The sequence below is a fragment of the Rhinoderma darwinii genome, chromosome 5 (genome assembly GCF_050947455.1).
Source record: "Rhinoderma darwinii isolate aRhiDar2 chromosome 5, aRhiDar2.hap1, whole genome shotgun sequence".
Lineage (NCBI taxonomy): Eukaryota > Metazoa > Chordata > Amphibia > Anura > Rhinodermatidae > Rhinoderma > Rhinoderma darwinii.
The window spans coordinates 229431401-229452280 of NC_134691.1; the positions used below are offsets into that span (position 1 = coordinate 229431401).

Consider the following 20880-nt stretch of genomic DNA (forward strand, 5'->3'; position numbering starts at 1 on the left):
CTGGGTATATTTCTTCATGCCTAACAATTTTCCAATCTTTAGAACATAAAAAACCTATCCCGTCACTTTTGAATTCGTTTCCACCTGAAAAACAAGATTTACCTTTCCATATACCTTGTAGATACTTATAACATAATCTCTTTTCTAAATTACATTCCTGTAAGAAAACAAAGTCATAATTTTCATTATTAAAAAAATCATAAATGGCTGTACGTTTATATTGGTTATTAAACCCCTGAACATTCAGGGAGGCAGCCCTGATCATCTTTTAACCAAGATGCCAGGGCTTTCTCCCCCGCCCTCATCGATAAATGGTGGAGAAGTATCAATCTTCAGATCTTCAGCTCCAGATGAGTCAGAGGGAGAAATATCTCCAAGAAGATCATAAACCTTGCTTTTCTTCCCACTTTGGTCAGTCTCTTCATCACTCACTTTCTCTTCTTCTCTAGTATATCTTTTTAAACTTTTTGTTGCCACCTCCATCTCCTCCTGAGCACCAGACGAACCTGCTTGCCCAGGGGGTGAAAGGGGAGTCTCCAACACCACAGTTAATTCCTCTTTTTTCTTCTCCTTTTTCTCTTTTGATATTTTTTTCTCTTTTTCTACCACTGAAGCCTCCACACCTGAGGATTTTGTTTTCCCCTGGGAGCTCTTTTTATCCTTCTTTTTTTCCTCTTTTTTTTCCTTGCCCTTATTCTGTACCACAGAACCTATAGGAGCCTGCGCCTCTTCTGGAGGCACGAAGTCCTCATCTGACAAAATTTCCTCCACTCTTTTTTTAGGACAATCTGTTTCCTGATGAACGGAATCATGGCATTTCATGCAACGCTTACAGGCCATGTCAGCATGTCCATATTTGCGACATCTACGACAGTATTGGGGCATCCCCGTAAAAAAAAGATAACCCCTACTCCTGTTGATGAAAATAATAGGGGGTGGTCTCAGAACACCCCCCTCAGCAGTCGGATCTTTTTTAAAGACCACACTGTAGATCCTTTTCCCATTCCATGCACCGAAATTAGTAATCCCATGTTTCTTAAGGGTCACCTTCTCACAAAAGTTGTACAAAAAAGATGTGACTTCCATATCAGAAATAAATGGGTTGTACATTTGCACTGTCAGCAGTTTATATTGATATTGAAACAAAGGAAGGACCTTTACTCCCTCCAACATAGCATGTCCTCTATTTCGCTCATAGAGAGCATACGCTGCTTCACAAATCCCACAAGAGTTCAAAGTAACATCGTGAATTCCACGGGAGTTAAACGATTGAACACAAAAATAATCCCCATCCTTGATCTTCAGGATAGGACCAAACACATTGGAATAAAGAAACCCCAGTTCTTTTACCTGGCGGTATTGCGGCGAGATGACAAAACGAATCGTGTCCTTCAAAGGAGTATCATCCGCAAAGAAGTCCTGGAAATTATCCGATCTTCCTTCCATCGTTCCAAATGAAAAATATACTCACAGCCCAGAAATCCAAGCTCGATCGCCTCCTGATCCAAATCGATAATCCAGAATCCCACGTCCAAAGAATTTCTCCCTCCACGAAAAGAATCCGGATCCTCCTAAGGAAAAGGCACTACAGCTTTCAGCCACCCCTCAATAGCAGCAGTTCGGTCCGAAAACCGAAAAGGCCGAGCAGGTAGGTTTCCACTGTAGGAACCTTGCCTAATGGTTTCAAACCCACTACAGATCTGAGCCAAAAGGCCGAGAAGCGATAACCCGAATGGGACGGGCGTTGCCCGAGCCTGTCCCATACTGCTGTTCACCCCTTGCAGCGATTCAGCCTACTCCTAGGCAATTCCATGGGGCCCTGCAGGCTCACACACATTTACAGCTACTAAGCGGGAGGTGAATAAAGGCCGGAGAGGAAGCTACACAGGATTTGCTTCTTTTGCTTGCACCACAATGCAGTGCTGAAAGAGGAGGAATCTACATAAAAACGCCTTCCTGGCAACGCCCAAATGCCCTGCTGCCATGCAGATAAACACTGGCAGCGGCAGCCAGTGCATGCCCACAGCCACCCCTTGTTCCTTCACACCTTGTATCAGCTGTAATCCAGTCGGGTGCTGCCTGCTGAGCAGCACTGACCAACACTGCCTGGGCCCAGGCTTTTATCTCTGAGGCCCCATTATGATGTCAGAAAGCTGGCTCTGGAATCCTGAGGGCTCCACTATGACACGTGCAAAGTTCCGTCTGAACTTTATATAAGACGGTGCGGCTCAGTCAGTCACTCAGTGTTGCCTGAGAGGGCAACACTGCAACAGCCGGCCGCCAGGCTGTCTTTTTTTGCACAGCTAGTTGCCTCCAGGAGGCCACAAGAGGGAGACAAGGGACTGCAAAATGGAAAATAAGCATCCACCAACTTTACAGACAACTTCTCCTTGCTCCTACAACCTCCATCCTTGCACAGTTTGTTATTCTTCCAGGTAACAAAGTAACAAATCCAAATTGCTGCTGTCTTTGTAGGCAAGCAAGGCTTTGTTGCAACTGCAATTCTTACTTCTTCTTGAAATGTAGGGACGACAGTACATTCCATCACATCCATCTAGTGTACACAGGTAGGTCCATTGTGGCGGGCAGGGGAGCGGGCGGGCTGCTTTATTGGCTGTTTGCTGTTCCCCTACTCCACTCCACTATTTGACTGTGGTGCTGCATCAATCAGTGGCTGGCTCAGGTGCAGCTCTTTAACCTACCTAGGAGGGAGGGCGGAGAGAAGACAAGGAAGGTGAATGAGCTGTTCCAATGTGAAATGCCAGAAACACAGAAACACAGACGACACAAAACAAGAGGTGGCAATCTATTCATTAATTGCATTTAATCAATGAGCTCATTATCACACATGACTGTACAAATGCATTGTCCAACAGGTGTTGAAATAATGGGATTAAAAGGGGAGATCCCTTCAGAAAGACAGAAACAATGGCAAAGAGAAAAAACACTTTTGGAATCTGATTTTACTCAACACATAAGGAAAGGGTGCACCGGTCCTGGAAATACTGCAATACCAGGTCAATGCGTGGAGTGGACAGAGCAAGCTCTATTTCCATCTCCCTGTTCTAAAAATCCATTTAATATATGGTCCCCAGATAGGGGACGTATCAGATATTAAACTGATAAGAACAGATTTTTTTTTTTTTTTTTTTTTTAAAAACCATTTCAGTTAGTTATAAGCAACTTATAATGTTTCTCAAAACTTGAAAATCAAATCCACGTTGCTTCAAACTTATCATCATTCTGGTTTGTTCTTTATTTTTTCTTCAATTTACATAAACAATCACAAAAAAAACAGAACAATATTACCTACATCGTATCAGGAATTTCCATTTTTTGAACTTCCATATCCCCTCTGAATCTAGGCCACCACCACGCTGTCTATCCCACAAATACATGACGTAAAGTCTAGACAAAATCATCCTAATACACTCATTTACAGGCACTAATTTCCTTTTAAACACTAACAAGTTTCTCACATCCCACAAACTTTCCATCACACATGCCATAATTAACCACATAATTCTATCTTTCATACGACTACTTGCACCCATTCCAAACATTGCTACTTTCCAATTAACAAATTTTACCCCCGCTAGTTCTTTACACAAACCACCCACCCCTTTCCATACTTCATACGAATAGTCACAATCCCACAACATATGTCTCACACTCTCACTTGCTCCACATCCATTCCTCGGGCAAACCTCAGACCTAATAAGATCCCTTCTTCTCTGCACTTGCCTAACAGGTAGGATATTATGCAGCGACATCCATACAATATCACGCTGTCTGTTTGACATACCACTCACCTTCAATTTACTCCATACACTCTGCACTTCATTAGACCTCAAACCTGCAATTTCACATGGAATTTCATTCGCACGTATTCTCTTCATCACCGCATTCTTATTTTTAAACTCACTCATTGGCACAGCAAGCAAGTCATTTTTCCTCACAAAAACCTCAATCCTCATATACCACACTGGACACTTGAAAGCCACAGGCACACTTGCATCTCTCTTTACCCAATTCAGACCATACAACATCCAACCAGCCAAGTATCTAATCATGAAACCAGTCTTATTATTCCTCTGCACTAACACAGACACCACTTTGATATAATTCAAAGCCAAAAATACCTCAACATTTGGAAAATCCAAACCACCATTCACACACATCTTATACACATACTCTCTCTTCAATTTTTCCATTCTACTCCCCCAAAAAAATGTAAAAATCATCTTTTACGTCTTCTTAATTTTGTGAGTAGCAAAAGGGAAAACAACTGCACAAAAAAGTAAAATTGGTAACACAACAGATTTAACTATCAAAATTTTTCCCGTCAGTGTCAAACTTCTCAGTCTCCAAAAGTTCAGTTTTCGTTCTATTCTCATACCACATTCATCCCAACTTTCATTCCCTCTCAAATCCTCATTAAATTGCACACCCAATATTTTAATAGCACCCATCTCACAATTAACCCCATCCATTCTCACACTCCTATCACCAAAACACTTAAAGCTACATTTACCCCAATTCACTTTAAACGCAGACGCACTACAAAACAACCTCAACAACAATCTCGCTCTATTTATCTCCGCCTCTCTTTCACTAACAATCACCACATCGTCCATATAACCCAATACTTTCAGAAACTTACCATTACTCCCAGGAATTAATAACCCCCTCATAAATTTTTCCCTTCTAACCATACACAACAACACTTCAATCACACTAATGAACAGGACAGGGGACATAGGACAACCCTGCCTGACACCTGACCTTATCCCCACTTTTCCACTCAGAAACCCATTTACGAGAAACTCACTTGTTACGTTCCCATACAAACCTTTCACTGCATACACAAACTTTCTCGGAAAACCCATTTTACACAGCACACTAAACATAAACTCATGCGACACCCTATCAAATGCCTTTTCAAAATCCACAGATAGGACCATACATTTCTGCTTTCTATCCATACAGTCCCCAATCATATCCCTTAGTAACAACAAATTATCAGTCATACTTCTACCAGGCACTGCACACACTTGATCTTCATTCACCACTTCAGCAACAACCTCACGCATCCTATTGGCCAATACTTTACTAAAACACTTATAGTCAGAATCCAACAAAGTAATTGGCCTCCAATTTGCCAAATTTTTCTTCTCACCTTTTTTATATATCAGCACAACCACACCTTCTTTCATAGATTTGCTCAACACACCATGCTTCCACATATACTGACATACCTCAAGCAAATCCCCACCAATTATATCCCACATCCTCACATATAATTCAATTGGGATCCCATCCTTCCCAGGTGTTTTATTTTTACTTGCACTCATCACCACATTTCTCACTTCATCCATGGTAATATCACCACACAGAGACTCACGATCTTCCTCTCCAAGTTTATTTTCCAACCCATTCAAAACCTCATTCATCAAATCCTTATCATACCACTTCTCTCCATACAACTGGGTATAAAAACCTTCAACTTCACTCATCACATCCTTTCCAGAAACACACTCACCCCTATCATTCAATAATTCATCCATATCATCCTTTTTACCACATATTTTTTTGAAAAAAAATCTTGTACATTTTTCATCTTTGTCTAAGTTCTCAACTTTTGATCTATATATAATTTTTTTCCCTTTTTCCTCTAATAAAAGCCTACTTTCATTCCTTGCGTCCCTCATCAAATCACTGACATCCACACCAAGCTCGCCAAGTTTTCTCAACCATTCTATTCTAACATTCAACTCATTATATTGGTTTCTTAGCATAGCTGCTTTTTTATAGCCCCATTTTTTAAAGAATCTTTTACATTCATTCTTCATCCAATCCCACCACTCCAACACATTCCCAAAAGATTCCTGCCGCGATTTCCATCCTTTATACGCATATATAAAAGCCTTCACAATTCTTTCATCCTCTAATAAACTTACATTTAACTTCCATACCCCTGCACCACGCACTAAACGAACATCCCCTTCAAAAGTTGCACACATACACACATGGTCAGAAAAGGTCACATCGCGCTGCCGCAAACTCATGCACCCCACATTTTTTGAGAAAAGCACCCGATCTATCCTTGATGTTACCCCTCCTCTATCAGACCTATAAGTGTCGGGTGGTGGCTTTCCCAAATGAACCTCAGCAGCATCTATAAAAGAAAAATCTTTGATTAATTGGTACAACTTTTTACCAGATACATCCATTTTTTCCCCTTCCGTCACACAGTTAAAGTCCCCAACCCAAATCGTAGGAATTCTCCCTGGCAAAAAAAAGGACAACTTCTCTAGGAGCTCTAACCTCTCTTCTTTTTTTGTTGCTCCATATATATTAATTACCCTTACCCTCCACCCTCTGACATTTATCTCTGCCAAAATACACCTCCCCACTTCCACCACAATATAACTTTCTAATTTTAAATTCCTATTCCCTAGCAATATTCCTACCCCATCATTTTTATTTATAGAAGAACCAGACCATATACATTGGCCATATGGCCATTCCTGTTCTGGCACAGGTTCCCTAATACCGCATTCTTGCAAACAATATACATCAGCTCCTAAATTTTTTAAAAAATCCAGAACTGCAGCCCTCCTGGGCTTAGATTGAATCAGTCGTACATTTAAGGATACGACATCAAATGTAGGTTTGGATGCCATATTTTAATTTTCATAGCCAGATAACCGCAGGTTGTCCATTTGCACTTCAGCCTTTGCCTTCTGGAGGCTGGCAACCTAATGTGAAGAAACTGGTCCCTTGATCTTCTAGAAAAGGCTCATCAAACGAAATCACTGATGAGGGGTATTCCTCCTCCCTTCCAGGGGTTACAGGGGGTGACGCGGCCAGCCTGGCTCTCTTAGCCCCCATATCCAGAATTTCGTCTGCAGGTCGGGTGCCTACAGTGGTAAAATCCCCTTGACCTCCAACTCCTTCCAGAAACACTTCATCCAGACTCCAAGAAACAGGAGGAGTCACGGGGACGTCGCCCTCAATTTCTCCCTCACCCTGTAGCCCAGTCTGGGCATCGGATGGGTGAGGAAGATCCTCCTCGACCGGGGCTACCTCCATGCCTGCCCCTTCCTCCACACGTACTTCTACTGGAGATGTGCTTAAAGAAGCCAGATAGTCAGCGGGTACCTCCTCGCCCAACCGTCCAGTTCTCGCTATCATCTCAGCCACTTGGCTCCTGGCTGCCTCTGCATATGACTTCTTCCGCAGAGGGCAGTCTTTGAATGTATGCCCTTCCACCTCGCAGAGATTACAAACAATGCGGTTGACACATTCTTTTGCTTTGTGACCCTCCTGGTTACATCTGGAACACTTCCCTGAATTTTGACATCCTTCCCTTGTGTGGCCAAAAACTTTACAATTCCTGCAGAAGGGAGGACACCTGGGAAAAAACAGATATCCCCTGTCTCTTCCAATGGAGAAGTTCGATGGAGGGAAATGGAAGCCTCCTGGTTCCTCAATATCTTGCCGAAACCGGACCCGAAATTTGTATTTCCCATTCCAGATCATTTCAGTGTTCAAGATTTTATTCTCAAACTTAACATATGCACAATGTCTAGACAGGAATGCCGTGATATCTTGCAAAGGTACATGTGCATTGTAGAGAAAAACAACCAGGAAGACTTCTCCTTCATCATACAGCAGGATAAAAGTAAGTCCTCCAAGCTCAGGATTGTTCACATTTTGCATCAAATTGTAATGGAAAGTATGGCAGGCAGGTAAATCCGTCAATATCAAGGTAAAATGACCAACCTTATGCTCCTGAAGACAAAGGATTTTCTTCCGCTCCACTTTCAAAATTCCAAACAAGATGTTGTTCACCAGGTGTCGTAGGTCCAGGGTCTTCTCTGATCCAACATCAACTTCGATCCGAATGCCGTACTTGACCCGGGTTTCCCCGGCCTTAGCGTGACGTACAATAACGCCCATGTCGATCGCCTTCCTGCCACTGGCTGTCTCCCTATAGCAACAAGCAGCTTAAGCCCCAAAGGGCGATGCTGCAGGGCCGAGAGTTCAGCACTGGACGCCTCTGGTTAGCCACTTGAGCTTAGCCAAAAGGCCGAGAAGCGATAACCCGAATGGGACGGGCGTTGCCCGAGCCTGTCCCATACTGCTGTTCACCCCTTGCAGCGATTCAGCCTACTCCTAGGCAATTCCATGGGGCCCTGCAGGCTCACACACATTTACAGCTACTAAGCGGGAGGTGAATAAAGGCCGGAGAGGAAGCTACACAGGATTTGCTTCTTTTGCTTGCACCACAATGCAGTGCTGAAAGAGGAGGAATCTACATAAAAACGCCTTCCTGGCAACGCCCAAATGCCCTGCTGCCATGCAGATAAACACTGGCAGCGGCAGCAAGTGCATGCCCACAGCCACCCCTTGTTCCTTCACACCTTGTATCAGCTGTAATCCAGTCGGGTGCTGCCTGCTGAGCAGCACTGACCAACACTGCCTGGGCCCAGGCTTTTATCTCTGAGGCCCCATTATGATGTCAGAAAGCTGGCTCTGGAATCCTGAGGGCTCCACTATGACACGTGCAAAGTTCCGTCTGAACTTTATATAAGACGGTGCGGCTCAGTCAGTCACTCAGTGTTGCCTGAGAGGGCAACACTGCAACAGCCGGCCGCCAGGCTGTCTTTTTTTGCACAGCTAGTTGCCTCCAGGAGGCCACAAGAGGGAGACAAGGGACTGCAAAATGGAAAATAAGCATCCACCAACTTTACAGACAACTTCTCCTTGCTCCTACAACCTCCATCCTTGCACAGTTTGTTATTCTTCCAGGTAACAAAGTAACAAATCCAAATTGCTGCTGTCTTTGTAGGCAAGCAAGGCTTTGTTGCAACTGCAATTCTTACTTCTTCTTGAAATGTAGGGACGACAGTACATTCCATCACATCCATCTAGTGTACACAGGTAGGTCCATTGTGGCGGGCAGGGGAGCGGGCGGGCTGCTTTATTGGCTGTTTGCTGTTCCCCTACTCCACTCCACTATTTGACTGTGGTGCTGCATCAATCAGTGGCTGGCTCAGGTGCAGCTCTTTAACCTACCTAGGAGGGAGGGCGGAGAGAAGACAAGGAAGGTGAATGAGCTGTTCCAATGTGAAATGCCAGAAACACAGAAACACAGACGACACAAAACAAGAGGTGGCAATCTATTCATTAATTGCATTTAATAAATGAGCTCATTATCACACATGACTGTACAAATGCATTGTCCAACAGGTGTTGAAATAATGGGATTAAAAGGGGAGATCCCTTCAGAAAGACAGAAACAATGGCAAAGAGAAAAAACACTTTTGGAATCTGATTTTACTCAACACATAAGGAAAGGGTGCACCGGTCCTGGAAATACTGCAATACCAGGTCAATGCGTGGAGTGGACAGAGCAAGCTCTATTTCCATCTCCCTGTTCTAAAAATCCATTTAATATATGGTCCCCAGATAGGGGACGTATCAGATATTAAACTGATAAGAACAGATTTTTTTTTTTTTTTAATACCATTCAGTTCAACTTAAAGCAACAGTACAACGCAAGAACCATTTTGCATCTTTAAGGCATAAGTTGCCTTAGTCATACATCATAATGGTAATACTTTATTCCGATCAAAAAGGAACATAATAAAACAAGGGACAACATTTGAAACAGAGATAGAAAACAACAATTAACTGTATTTCACTAACCTTCTCCATTTCTTAAATTTCCAAACTCCCTCTGCGTCTATGCCACCACCACACTGACTATCCCAGCGATAAACCACATATAATCTCGACAGTATCATCCTCACACAATCATTAATTGGTACCCACTTATGCTTGAAAATACCTAAATTGCGCACATCCCACAAGCTCTCCATTATACACACCATAATCAACCATAATACCCTATCACTTGCCCTATTACATGCACCTATAGCGAACATTGCGACCTTCCAATCCATAAAACTTACCCCAGCCAATTCCTTACACAAACCACCCATTCTTCTCCAAACCTCATAAGCATAATCACAGTCCCAAAAGAGATGTCTTACAGTCTCACACGAACCACACCCAACTCTCGGACAAACCTCAAATCTAACTAACATCCTCCTCCTCTGCACATCTCTAACAGGCAAAATATCATGCATCACCATCCACACTATGTCTTTTTGCCTATTTGACATACCTGTCACACTTAACTTCTTCCAAACATTCACAACATCCTGTCCTCTCAAACCCACAATATTACACACAACCTCATTCACACACAACCTTTTTAACACAGCCTTCTTATTCTTAAACTCACCCATTGGAACTGCAATCAAATCATGCTTCCTAATAAATTTTTCAATCAGAATATACCATACAGGACATACATAAGCAACAGGCACAGTAGCATCTCTCTTAACCCAATCTAACCCATAAAGCATCCAACCAGCCATATACCTAACCATATACGCGCTCTTACTTCCTTTTCCCAAAAGAACCACCACCATTTTAATATAATTAAGCCCAAGAAAAACCTCAACATGTGGAAAACCCAAACCCCCATTCTCACAAGACTTATATACAAATTCACGCTTCAGTTTCTCCATTCGGCTTCCCCAAAAAAAAGTAAAAACTATTTTCTCTAACTTCTTAATCTTCCTACTGGCGGTTGGAAAAACACAAGCCACAAAGACCAGAATTGGCAGAATAACCGATTTTATTATTAATACCTTCCCCGATAGGGTCAGGTCCCTAAGCCTCCAAAAATTTAACTTCCTCTCAATTCTCAAGCCACATTCATCCCAACTCTCATTCCCTCTTAAATCATCATTAAACTGAATCCCCAACACTTTCACTGCACCCACTTCATTTCGCACCCCTCCCATTCTTACTCCCCTGTCCCCAAAACACTTGAATACACACTTACCCCAATTCACTTTAAAAGCAGATGCACCACAGAAGAAATCCAACCATAATTTAACTCTATTCAGCCCAGCCATACAATCACTCACAACCACCACATCATCCATATAACCCAAAATTTTAACACATTTACCCCCACTCCCTGGAATCAGAAAACCTCTCATTACCTTATCTCTTCTTACTAAACACATCAAAACTTCAATTACACAAATAAACAAAACAGGGGACATAGGGCACCCCTGTCTAACCCCAGATTCTACACATACTTTTGAACTTAAATTACCATTCACCAAAACTTCACTTGACACATCCCTGTACAAACACTTCACACCTTCCAAAAACCTAATGGAGAAACCCATCCTAGCAAGTACAGCAAACATAAACCCGTGCGACACCCTATCGAAAGCCTTTTCAAAATCCAATGCAAGCATCATACACTTCTGTTTCCTACTCATACAGTCACCAATCAAATCTCTCAACAAAACCAAATTATCAGTCATACTTCTACCTGGCACAGCACACACTTGCTCCTCCCCTACAATTTTACCTACCACCTCACGCATGCGATTAGCCAAGATTTTACTAAAACATTTATAATCTGCATTCAATAATGAAATTGGCCTCCAATTACCCAGACACTTCTTGTCTCCTTTCTTGTAGATCAAAACAATCACACCTTCTTTCATAGACTCACACAAAACCCCCTTATCCCATATATTCTTACACACTTCCAGCAAGTCTACCCCAATTACCTCCCACATCTTTACGTAGAATTCCACCGGAATACCATCTTTACCAGGAGTTTTATTTTTCCCCGCACTCATTATCACATTCTTCACTTCTTCAAGAGTTATCTCTTCATTCAACCCCACGCAGTCATCCTCACCAAGGACACTTTCCAAACCACCCAAAACCTCATTCATCAAACCATTATCAATCCATTTTTTCCCATACAACTCTGAATAGTATGATTCCACCACTTTTACCACATCTACACCCTCCATACACTCACCTTTCTCATTAACAACTTCATTCATATCTTCTTTCTTACCACACATTTTTTTGAAAAAAAATCTTGTACATTTTTCATTTTTATCTAGATATTCCACTTTTGATCTAAAAATGATTTCTTTACCTTTTCTTTCCAAAACCTGCTTTAACTCCTTTCTGGCCTCTTCCAACAAATCACTCATATCAATCCCATTTTCACCCATCTTACGTAACCATTCTATCCTAACATTCAGATCTTTATACTGATTACGTAGTCTAGTAGCTTGTTTATGTCCCCATCTTACAAAAAAATTTTTAATCTGCACTTTCACCCAATCCCACCACTTAAGCACATCTTTAAAACTATTTTTCTCCCTTTTCCACACAGCATACTTACACTTAAACTCATCCATCACTTCCACATCCTCTAATAATCTACTATTCAACTTCCATACACCCCTCCCAAAACTAAATTTACAATTACCTTCCATCCATACTTGCAAACATACATGATCCGAAAAAGGTACCTCACTTTGAACAAAAGTCTTACAAACTAGATTCTTGGATACACATATACGGTCAATCCTAGACTCAACCCCTCCTCTGTCTGATTTATACGTTGGTGGTGGTGGCTTACCCAAATGCATTTCTGCCGTATCTAGAAAAGAAAAGTCAGACATTAATTGATTTAACTTTTTTCCGGTCACATCCAGGCCCTCTCCATCAAAGGAGCAATTGAAATCTCCTACAAAAATTGTAGGTATCCTCCCAGGTAGGAAAAGGCTCAGCTTTTCTAACAAAGCCAGCCTACTCGCCCTGTCTGTAGGGCAATACGTATTTATCACCCTGACCCTAAATCCCCTACAACACACTACTGCAATCAAACATCGGCCTATTTCAACCACTGTGTAACTCTCCAAGTTTATACCCTTATTCCCCAGTAGTATCCCTACACCATCATTTTTATTAAACGAAGACCCTGACCAAACACATTGCCCATAGGGCCAATCCCCCTCCCCCGGTGGTTCAGATATGCCACATTCCTGCAGGCAAGAAATTTCTGCTCCAAGATTCCTGACATGATCCAAAACTAAAGCACGTCTAGACTTAGATGCTATTTGTCTGACATTTATGGATATGACATTAAATGTAGTTTTGGAGCCCATATCTTGATCTTTTTACGAACGTAACCACCGATACCCCACTGTCTGATCAGCCTACGCCTCCTGGAGGCTGGCAACCGGACACAAAGACAGCTTTTTCTGCGTCCTCCCCTAAAAAAGGAAAATCCTCAGAGAAATGAGAGATAGGGTAAATTCCCCTGTCTGGGCTGGCTCCATCCTCACTCAAGGGCGACAGCATAGTACGTAGTCTTTTGGAAGACGACCCTTCTCCCTCCTCCTCAGCAGATCTCACAAGAGAAGATGGAAAGTCTCCTTGGCCACCTCCGCCATCTTGTTCTATGTAAATTCCTTCCCAGGACAAGACCGGAGTCCTGGAGAGAGAAGCATCTATCTCACCATCCCCCCTCAAACCAGTCAAGTCATCAGAGGGGTGAGGCAGGTCTCCTTCCAACAAAGCCACTTCCATTTCTTCAGCCACCGTTTTGCTAGCATGAGTTAGCTCAGTGAGAGATTCAGCAGGCTCCCCAGGAGGTGATGGCCCAGCAGGCCCTCTGGGAGGCGTCGGCTCAGCAGGCTCCTTAGGCGTCGGCTCCTGAATTCCCTGGACAACAGAGCTTAGAACCACATTAAATGTACTGCCACTGGCTTCACCTGCTACTACCTCCGCCATAGTCCTCACCCTCTTATTTTTTGCACGCATTGGGCAGTTTTTAAATGCATGTCCCACTGTACTACACATATTGCACACAATAGGATTCTTACAGTCTTTAGCCAGATGACCATCCTGGTTGCATTTGTTGCATGTAACCCCTTCCTGTGTGCAGTCTTCATAAGTATGCCCATACGTTTTACACTTCCTGCAAAACACAGGAGGCTGGGGAAAAAATAAATAACCTTTATCACGGCCAATTGCAAAATTTCTGGGAGGGTATTTAACCCCCAATGGTCCTGCAGGGTCCTCTTCAAAGCGCACAAAAAACTTATGTTTTCGAGTCCATATAGACTCAGTGTTTAGAACCTGGTGGGAATAACTTGCATAGGAGCAGTACTTCCTTAGAAAAGAAAGAATGTCCTCCACCAACACATGAGGATTGTACATAAGCACAACCAATGGCACATCATTGTTATACAGCACAGTGAAGACAAGTCCATCCAGATCAGTATTTTGCAGGTTTGCCTTGATTGTCGCATACAAATTGTAACAAGCATTGAGACTGTTGAGAACAAGAGTAAAACGGTTACCTCTAGGGTCCTGAAGGCATAGAATGTCGCTCCTGCTGACATTGAGGGTCTTGAAGAGGATGTCTTGCACCAGATGCTTCAACGAAAACAGATCTCTTTTATCCAAGGGTACGTCGATACCGAAAGCGTTCTTGATCCGGGTTTCCCCGATCCCAGCATAGCGGAGCCTAGCTCCCATGATCGCTCTACTAATGATCACCCAGCCTACCCCCTAATAGCAGCAGATGGCTTAAGCCACCGAGGTGGCGATGCCAAAAGGCCAAGGGCATGACATGCTGATCACCTAATGACACGAGATCGTGCCAAAAGGCCGAGAAGCGATAACCCGAATGGGACGGGCGTTGCCCGAGCCTGTCCCATACTGCTGTTCACCCCTTGCAGCGATTCAGCCTACTCCTAGGCAATTCCATGGGACCCTGCAGGCTCACACACATTTACAGCTACTAAGCGGGAGGTGAATAAAGGCCGGAGAGGAAGCTACACAGGATTTGCTTCTTTTGCTTGCACCACAATGCAGTGCTGAAAGAGGAGGAATCTACATAAAAACGCCTTCCTGGCAACGCCCAAATGCCCTGCTGCCATGCAGATAAACACTGGCAGCGGCAGCCAGTGCATGCCCACAGCCACCCCTTGTTCCTTCACACCTTGTATCAGCTGTAATCCAGTCGGGTGCTGCCTGCTGAGCAGCACTGACCAACACTGCCTGGGCCCAGGCTTTTATCTCTGAGGCCCCATTATGATGTCAGAAAGCTGGCTCTGGAATCCTGAGGGCTCCACTATGACACGTGCAAAGTTCCGTCTGAACTTTATATAAGACGGTGCGGCTCAGTCAGTCACTCAGTGTTGCCTGAGAGGGCAACACTGCAACAGCCGGCCGCCAGGCTGTCTTTTTTTGCACAGCTAGTTGCCTCCAGGAGGCCACAAGAGGGAGACAAGGGACTGCAAAATGGAAAATAAGCATCCACCAACTTTACAGACAACTTCTCCTTGCTCCTACAACCTCCATCCTTGCACAGTTTGTTATTCTTCCAGGTAACAAAGTAACAAATCCAAATTGCTGCTGTCTTTGTAGGCAAGCAAGGCTTTGTTGCAACTGCAATTCTTACTTCTTCTTGAAATGTAGGGACGACAGTACATTCCATCACATCCATCTAGTGTACACAGGTAGGTCCATTGTGGCGGGCAGGGGAGCGGGCGGGCTGCTTTATTGGCTGTTTGCTGTTCCCCTACTCCACTCCACTATTTGACTGTGGTGCTGCATCAATCAGTGGCTGGCTCAGGTGCAGCTCTTTAACCTACCTAGGAGGGAGGGCGGAGAGAAGACAAGGAAGGTGAATGAGCTGTTCCAATGTGAAATGCCAGAAACACAGAAACACAGACGACACAAAACAAGAGGTGGCAATCTATTCATTAATTGCATTTAATCAATGAGCTCATTATCACACATGACTGTACAAATGCATTGTCCAACAGGTGTTGAAATAATGGGATTAAAAGGGGAGATCCCTTCAGAAAGACAGAAACAATGGCAAAGAGAAAAAACACTTTTGGAATCTGATTTTACTCAACACATAAGGAAAGGGTGCACCGGTCCTGGAAATACTGCAATACCAGGTCAATGCGTGGAGTGGACAGAGCAAGCTCTATTTCCATCTCCCTGTTCTAAAAATCCATTTAATATATGGTCCCCAGATAGGGGACGTATCAGATATTAAACTGATAAGAACAGATTTTTTTTTTAAGTTGGCTACCCCTTTTCAGGGGTGTCAATAATTTATTTCATGATAAAAAATACAGTTTACAATAAAACCAACTTTTGTACAAATGAATAACAATAAAATCAATATTTCATTGCATTACATTACATAAAAGGGACATGGTGGCAAATCTTTATATGTTGGAGTTCCATTCTTTCACAAACCATTTATTTAGAAGGGTGGCATTTCTTTTTTTGTCTAATAAATAATAAATGTACATTTCGCTAAAACAAAGACCTAAAACATCATCAGTAGATAAAACATCGTGCTTAAAAATCAGGATGTTCCTGGCCTTCCATAGAGCTTCTTTGGCGCAATTCATCGTCTTCCACGCTATTATCTTTTGGCTCGCGGTTGGGCATCCAAATAGTCCATATAAAATCTCTTCATAATTCAAGTCTTTCAGGTCTGCCATCTTTTCCAAAAGAGGGAATATTTTTTTCCAAAATTCCTTCGCAAAATCACACGTCCAAAAAATGTGTCGAACTGTTTCCTCGGCCTGGCAGCCTTCCCTCGGGCAGACGGCAGACCTCGCGAACCTCCTTCTGTACTGGAATGCCCGGCATGGAAGACATTGATGAATGCAGCTCCAGGCCAGGTCCATCTGTGTATTAAAAAGATAAAACACATTAATAATTTTGAAGATAAAAGCACTTCGTTCCTCATTAAAATTCTCAATCCTGCTGACCGTCTCACTTTCTCTTAGGTCTTTAATTAATTTTTTACTGTTTTTCAGCTCATTTACATTTTTTCCCTTCAGGTTGAATAAGGTCACTATCTTTTCTAAAATCACATAGTTTATTGAGAGTTTAAAAGCGTAAGGTGAGGATAAAACAATGTTGAACCACCCAAACCTTCGCATTAAAAACCCTGTATTAAAACGTAAAAAATAGGACCAATAGTGTTCTTTAAAAAGGGAATTAAAACAGAAACTGAAGAACTTGATTAAAAGAAACCTGTTAAAATTCGGAAAATCTTTGCCACCCTTCGGTTTGGATTTCATCACAATCTCTCTTTTTAGTTTCTCCATTCTGGAACTCCAAAAGAAGGTAAAACATGCTTTAGTAATTTTTTGCAATAAAACCGTGGGGAGAGGGAAAACCATACTCAGATATAAAAGCAGGGGTAAAATGACCATTTTAATAATTAAAACTTTTCCCTCCATGGTAAGTTTTCTCATGTTCCACATACATATTTTTTGATTTACCTTCTGCGCCACCATGTCCCAACTGATAAAACCATTGTCGCACTCACTGAAGGAGACACCTAAAATTGTAATATTATCTGACACAGGGACGGGTATGTCTCTAAAAGCCATGCTTCCTATATTTAAAATATTACTTTTGTCGAAGTTCACCTTAAAACCGGAAGCACAGCAATAAAACTCAATTTGTCTGAGGGTTCTCTGAAGCGACAGGGTGTCCCTGCAAAAAACCGCTACATCGTCCATGTACCCCACTGCTTTAGCCTCTACGCCGCCACCCCCGGGCAGGGGGACTCCACGTATTAACTTATCGCGGCGAATTGTACACAGTAGAGGCTCTAATGCGCAAATAAAAAGCAGTGGGGACAAGGGACACCCCTGCTTCACCCCTGAGTTTAAAATCACGTCCTGTGTCTTAAAACCATTCACTAAAATTTTGCTTGTGCAATCTTTATAAAAGGCTTTAAGTGATAATAAAAATCCTTCAGGTATACCCATACGCTCTAAAACCTTAAAAAGATAAAAATGAGAGACACGGTCGAACGCCTTCTCGAAGTCTATAGATAAAATGGCTAATTTACCTCTTCTAGACCTCGTGTCCTCAATTACGTCTTTTATCAGGTTAAGATTATCCCAGATGCTGCGGCCTGGCACCCCACACACCTGGTTAGAGTGTACAATGTGGGGTATTATGGCTTTTAATCTATTTGCGCACACTTTTGCCATTATTTTATAGTCGCTATTCAGAAGGGTTATTGGTCTCCAGTTCTTCAAAACTGCGATGTCACCTTTCTTATGTAGCAGGGAGACCTCACCCTTCCGCCAGGACTTAGGCAGCATCTTGGAATTAAAAACTTCATAAAAAAGGCTAAAAAGATCCTCTTTTAAAATGTCATAAAATTTGACATAAAACTCACTGGGTATACCGTCCGGTCCGGGAACTTTTCCGGCTTTAAAACTCTTTACCGTTTCTAAAACCTCCTGCTCCGTCAGCTCCTGTAATAAAAAATTCTGGGAGACAGGGTCTAAAACAGTAGTAATCTCCTTCAGTGAGTCACGCATAAAATTATGATCCACAGTTTTAACACTAAAAAGGTCAGTATAAAACTCATGAACTTTACTTAAAATACCCTGTACATCTGACACACCTTCAATATTTTTAATAATAGCCTTTTTATTGTTAATTTTTTTAAAAAAGTACCTGGAGCAGGTCTCATTCTCTTCCACATGCTGAATTTTGGAACGGAAAATTATCTCTTTGCCTTTCTGCTCCAGGCACTGGGCTATTTCTTTTTTTAAGTTAGTGATGTCAGTTTTAACGTCAATTTCATTATCTCTCATCTTGTACAGGGTCTGCAGACGGGTGCTGAGAATTTTAAAAAAAGCATGTTTTTCCCTGGCCTTCGCCACGCTCTTTTTAATAAAAAATTCCTTTATTCTTTTTTTCATTTTCTCCCACCATGCACTGATGGGAGTACGCATGTCTCTCCCCCGCCTGCATTTTTGGTAAAATTCAATAAAATCAGTAAAAACCTGTGGATCATCTAAAAGGGAAACATTTAACTTCCAGGACTTCTTACACACCGGTTTATTAAAATCACGCTTTACATAAAATGATAAAAGCTTGTGATCTGAAAAAACATTAGTTAAAACTTCACAATTAAAAGGCAGTACATTCTCATTACAAAAAATAAAATCTATCCTGGAGCTACAGGTGGCGTTGCTCCAGGTAACGCCGGCTTCCTCTGGGCTGCTCCTATTACATTCTTTGTACACATCAGTTAATTTAAAATCATTTACAATATCTTTGAGCAGTCCAGAGGTCTTATCGTAATTCCTACTTGTAGTACTGGTAAGCCGGCGTTCCCCCCTCAGGATACAGTTAAAATCACCTGCGAGGATAAAAGGCTCAGTTGTATTAATAAAAAGAGGTAACATTTCTAGCATCTCTGCTCTCTCGTTTTTGTCAGGTGAGCCGTAAAAATTTAAAAACTGCCATTTTATGCCGTCAATAAAAGCTTTAACCAATAAAATACGTCCTGGAAGAATCTCTTGAATAAAATCAATAAAAACGTTTCCCTTAAAAAGAATGGCGACCCCTGCTGATCTGGACTCGTTAGATCCAGACCAGACTGATGGACCATACTTCCAATCCTCTTTGTATTTATGGTACTTCATTGCATGGGGAATGCCGCACTCCTGCAGGAAAAAAACAGAGGCTGCCAGGCCAGATAAAAAACTGAAGAGAGCAACCCTTCTGACTTTGGACTTGGCGCCCCTCACGTTGAGGGAGATCCCCTTTATTTCAGACATCGTGGAGTTTTAATTGTGTTAGTCTTGATTTAAAAAAAATAAATAATCATGTTACTTAAAATCAGACTTGGCCTCCACCAGCAATACCAGAAATCTCGCTTGAACTCATCTCCCCGCCCTCGTCTGATTCTAGCGAGAAAGGGGATGATTCAGGAGAGGAACTACCTTCCGTGAGCGTCGAGCCAACAGCCCTCATCTCGTATACAGGGAGCCCAGATTCACACAGCCTTACCTGGGTCTCTAACGGCTGACCATATAGGTCTGTATCGGGTGGGTCCCCCAAGGGCCCCGCCGTTCCCCCCTGAGGCCGTGCAGGCCGTGCAGGCCGTTCTAGAGGGGGAGGTTGCGCACATGGCGGGGTGTCGGTTGGCTCGGGGGGAACAGTGCCCACCCTCCTCACCAGTAACGACGAGGGGGTGGTCCTAGGAGGAGCCTCACTTTGCTTTACAGACGTATCCATTTGCTCCTCCCCTGTCACCCCCCTACCGGCACGCTCCTGTTTACCCTTTTTACGGGGACCCACTTTCAGCCAACCTTCCTCTTCAGACTCCGTATCTAGAGACCCAGGATTGGGAGCAGGCCCGGCATCCACTGAGCAACCAGCACTCTGGGATGCCTCAGTTATCTCACTGGCCTGCCCCTTCTCAGCCTTACGTTTGGCTTGGCGTTTTTCTTTCGCACTGGACTCCCTTCTCTCCTCTGAGGCTGTTGGCTGTGAGGTACCTGCTTTGGCTCCAACAGACCGTACCCTTGAAGCCCAGGTACCCCGCTGCTCCTTTGCAGCACTGGCTTGTTCCTCTCCCTGAGGGCGGGGCTGGTCCACTGGTGGAGCACGTGGGGGCGCCCCGGGTTGCTCTTCTTCTCCGCTTCGGTACCTATGAGGACAAGAAAAATACAAGTGACCAGTTTTTTGACAAAAGTTGCATTTTTTTTCTTCTGTGCACTCCCTTATATTGTGCTCTTTGCTTCCACAGTTTCTGCAGGTGACATCGCAGTTAAAACTGGTATGTCCATAGGTACCGCAAGCCCTGCAGAAGTTTGGCATCCCTGAGAAGTAGAGGTCGCCATTCACATTTCCAATTTTAAAACGAGCCGGTGGTAATCTCGTTTCTTGGGTGGAGGGGTCCTTAATCAGCGTAACTAAAAACTTCCATTTGGCGGTCCACACTCCACACTCGTTCATCACTTTCCCCAGGAGTTTGACATTTTTGAAGTAGGCAGCTAGAAATGCTGCCACTTCCATATCTCTCACATATGGGGAATACATTTTAATCACCACGAGTTTTGTTACTTCAAATTCGTGCTCTACTACCTTGACTCCCGCTGC

At 43.0% G+C, this 20880-nt stretch overlaps 3 non-coding genes across 3 annotated transcripts; all 3 read right to left on the bottom strand.

Moving 5' to 3' along the window:
* Positions 1–2980: 2980 nt before the first annotated feature.
* On the bottom strand, positions 2981–3164 carry LOC142653888 (U2 spliceosomal RNA). The gene has a single exon (XR_012848739.1). It is a non-coding gene; the product is annotated as a U2 spliceosomal RNA (small nuclear RNA).
* Positions 3165–9362: 6198 nt separating this feature from the next.
* On the bottom strand, positions 9363–9558 carry LOC142654047 (U2 spliceosomal RNA). The gene has a single exon (XR_012848845.1). It is a non-coding gene; the product is annotated as a U2 spliceosomal RNA (small nuclear RNA).
* A 6298-nt stretch (positions 9559–15856) lies between these two features.
* LOC142654036 (U2 spliceosomal RNA) lies at positions 15857–16044 on the bottom strand. Its single transcript, XR_012848838.1, has one exon. It is a non-coding gene; the product is annotated as a U2 spliceosomal RNA (small nuclear RNA).
* Between the last annotated feature and the right edge of the window lie 4836 nt (positions 16045–20880).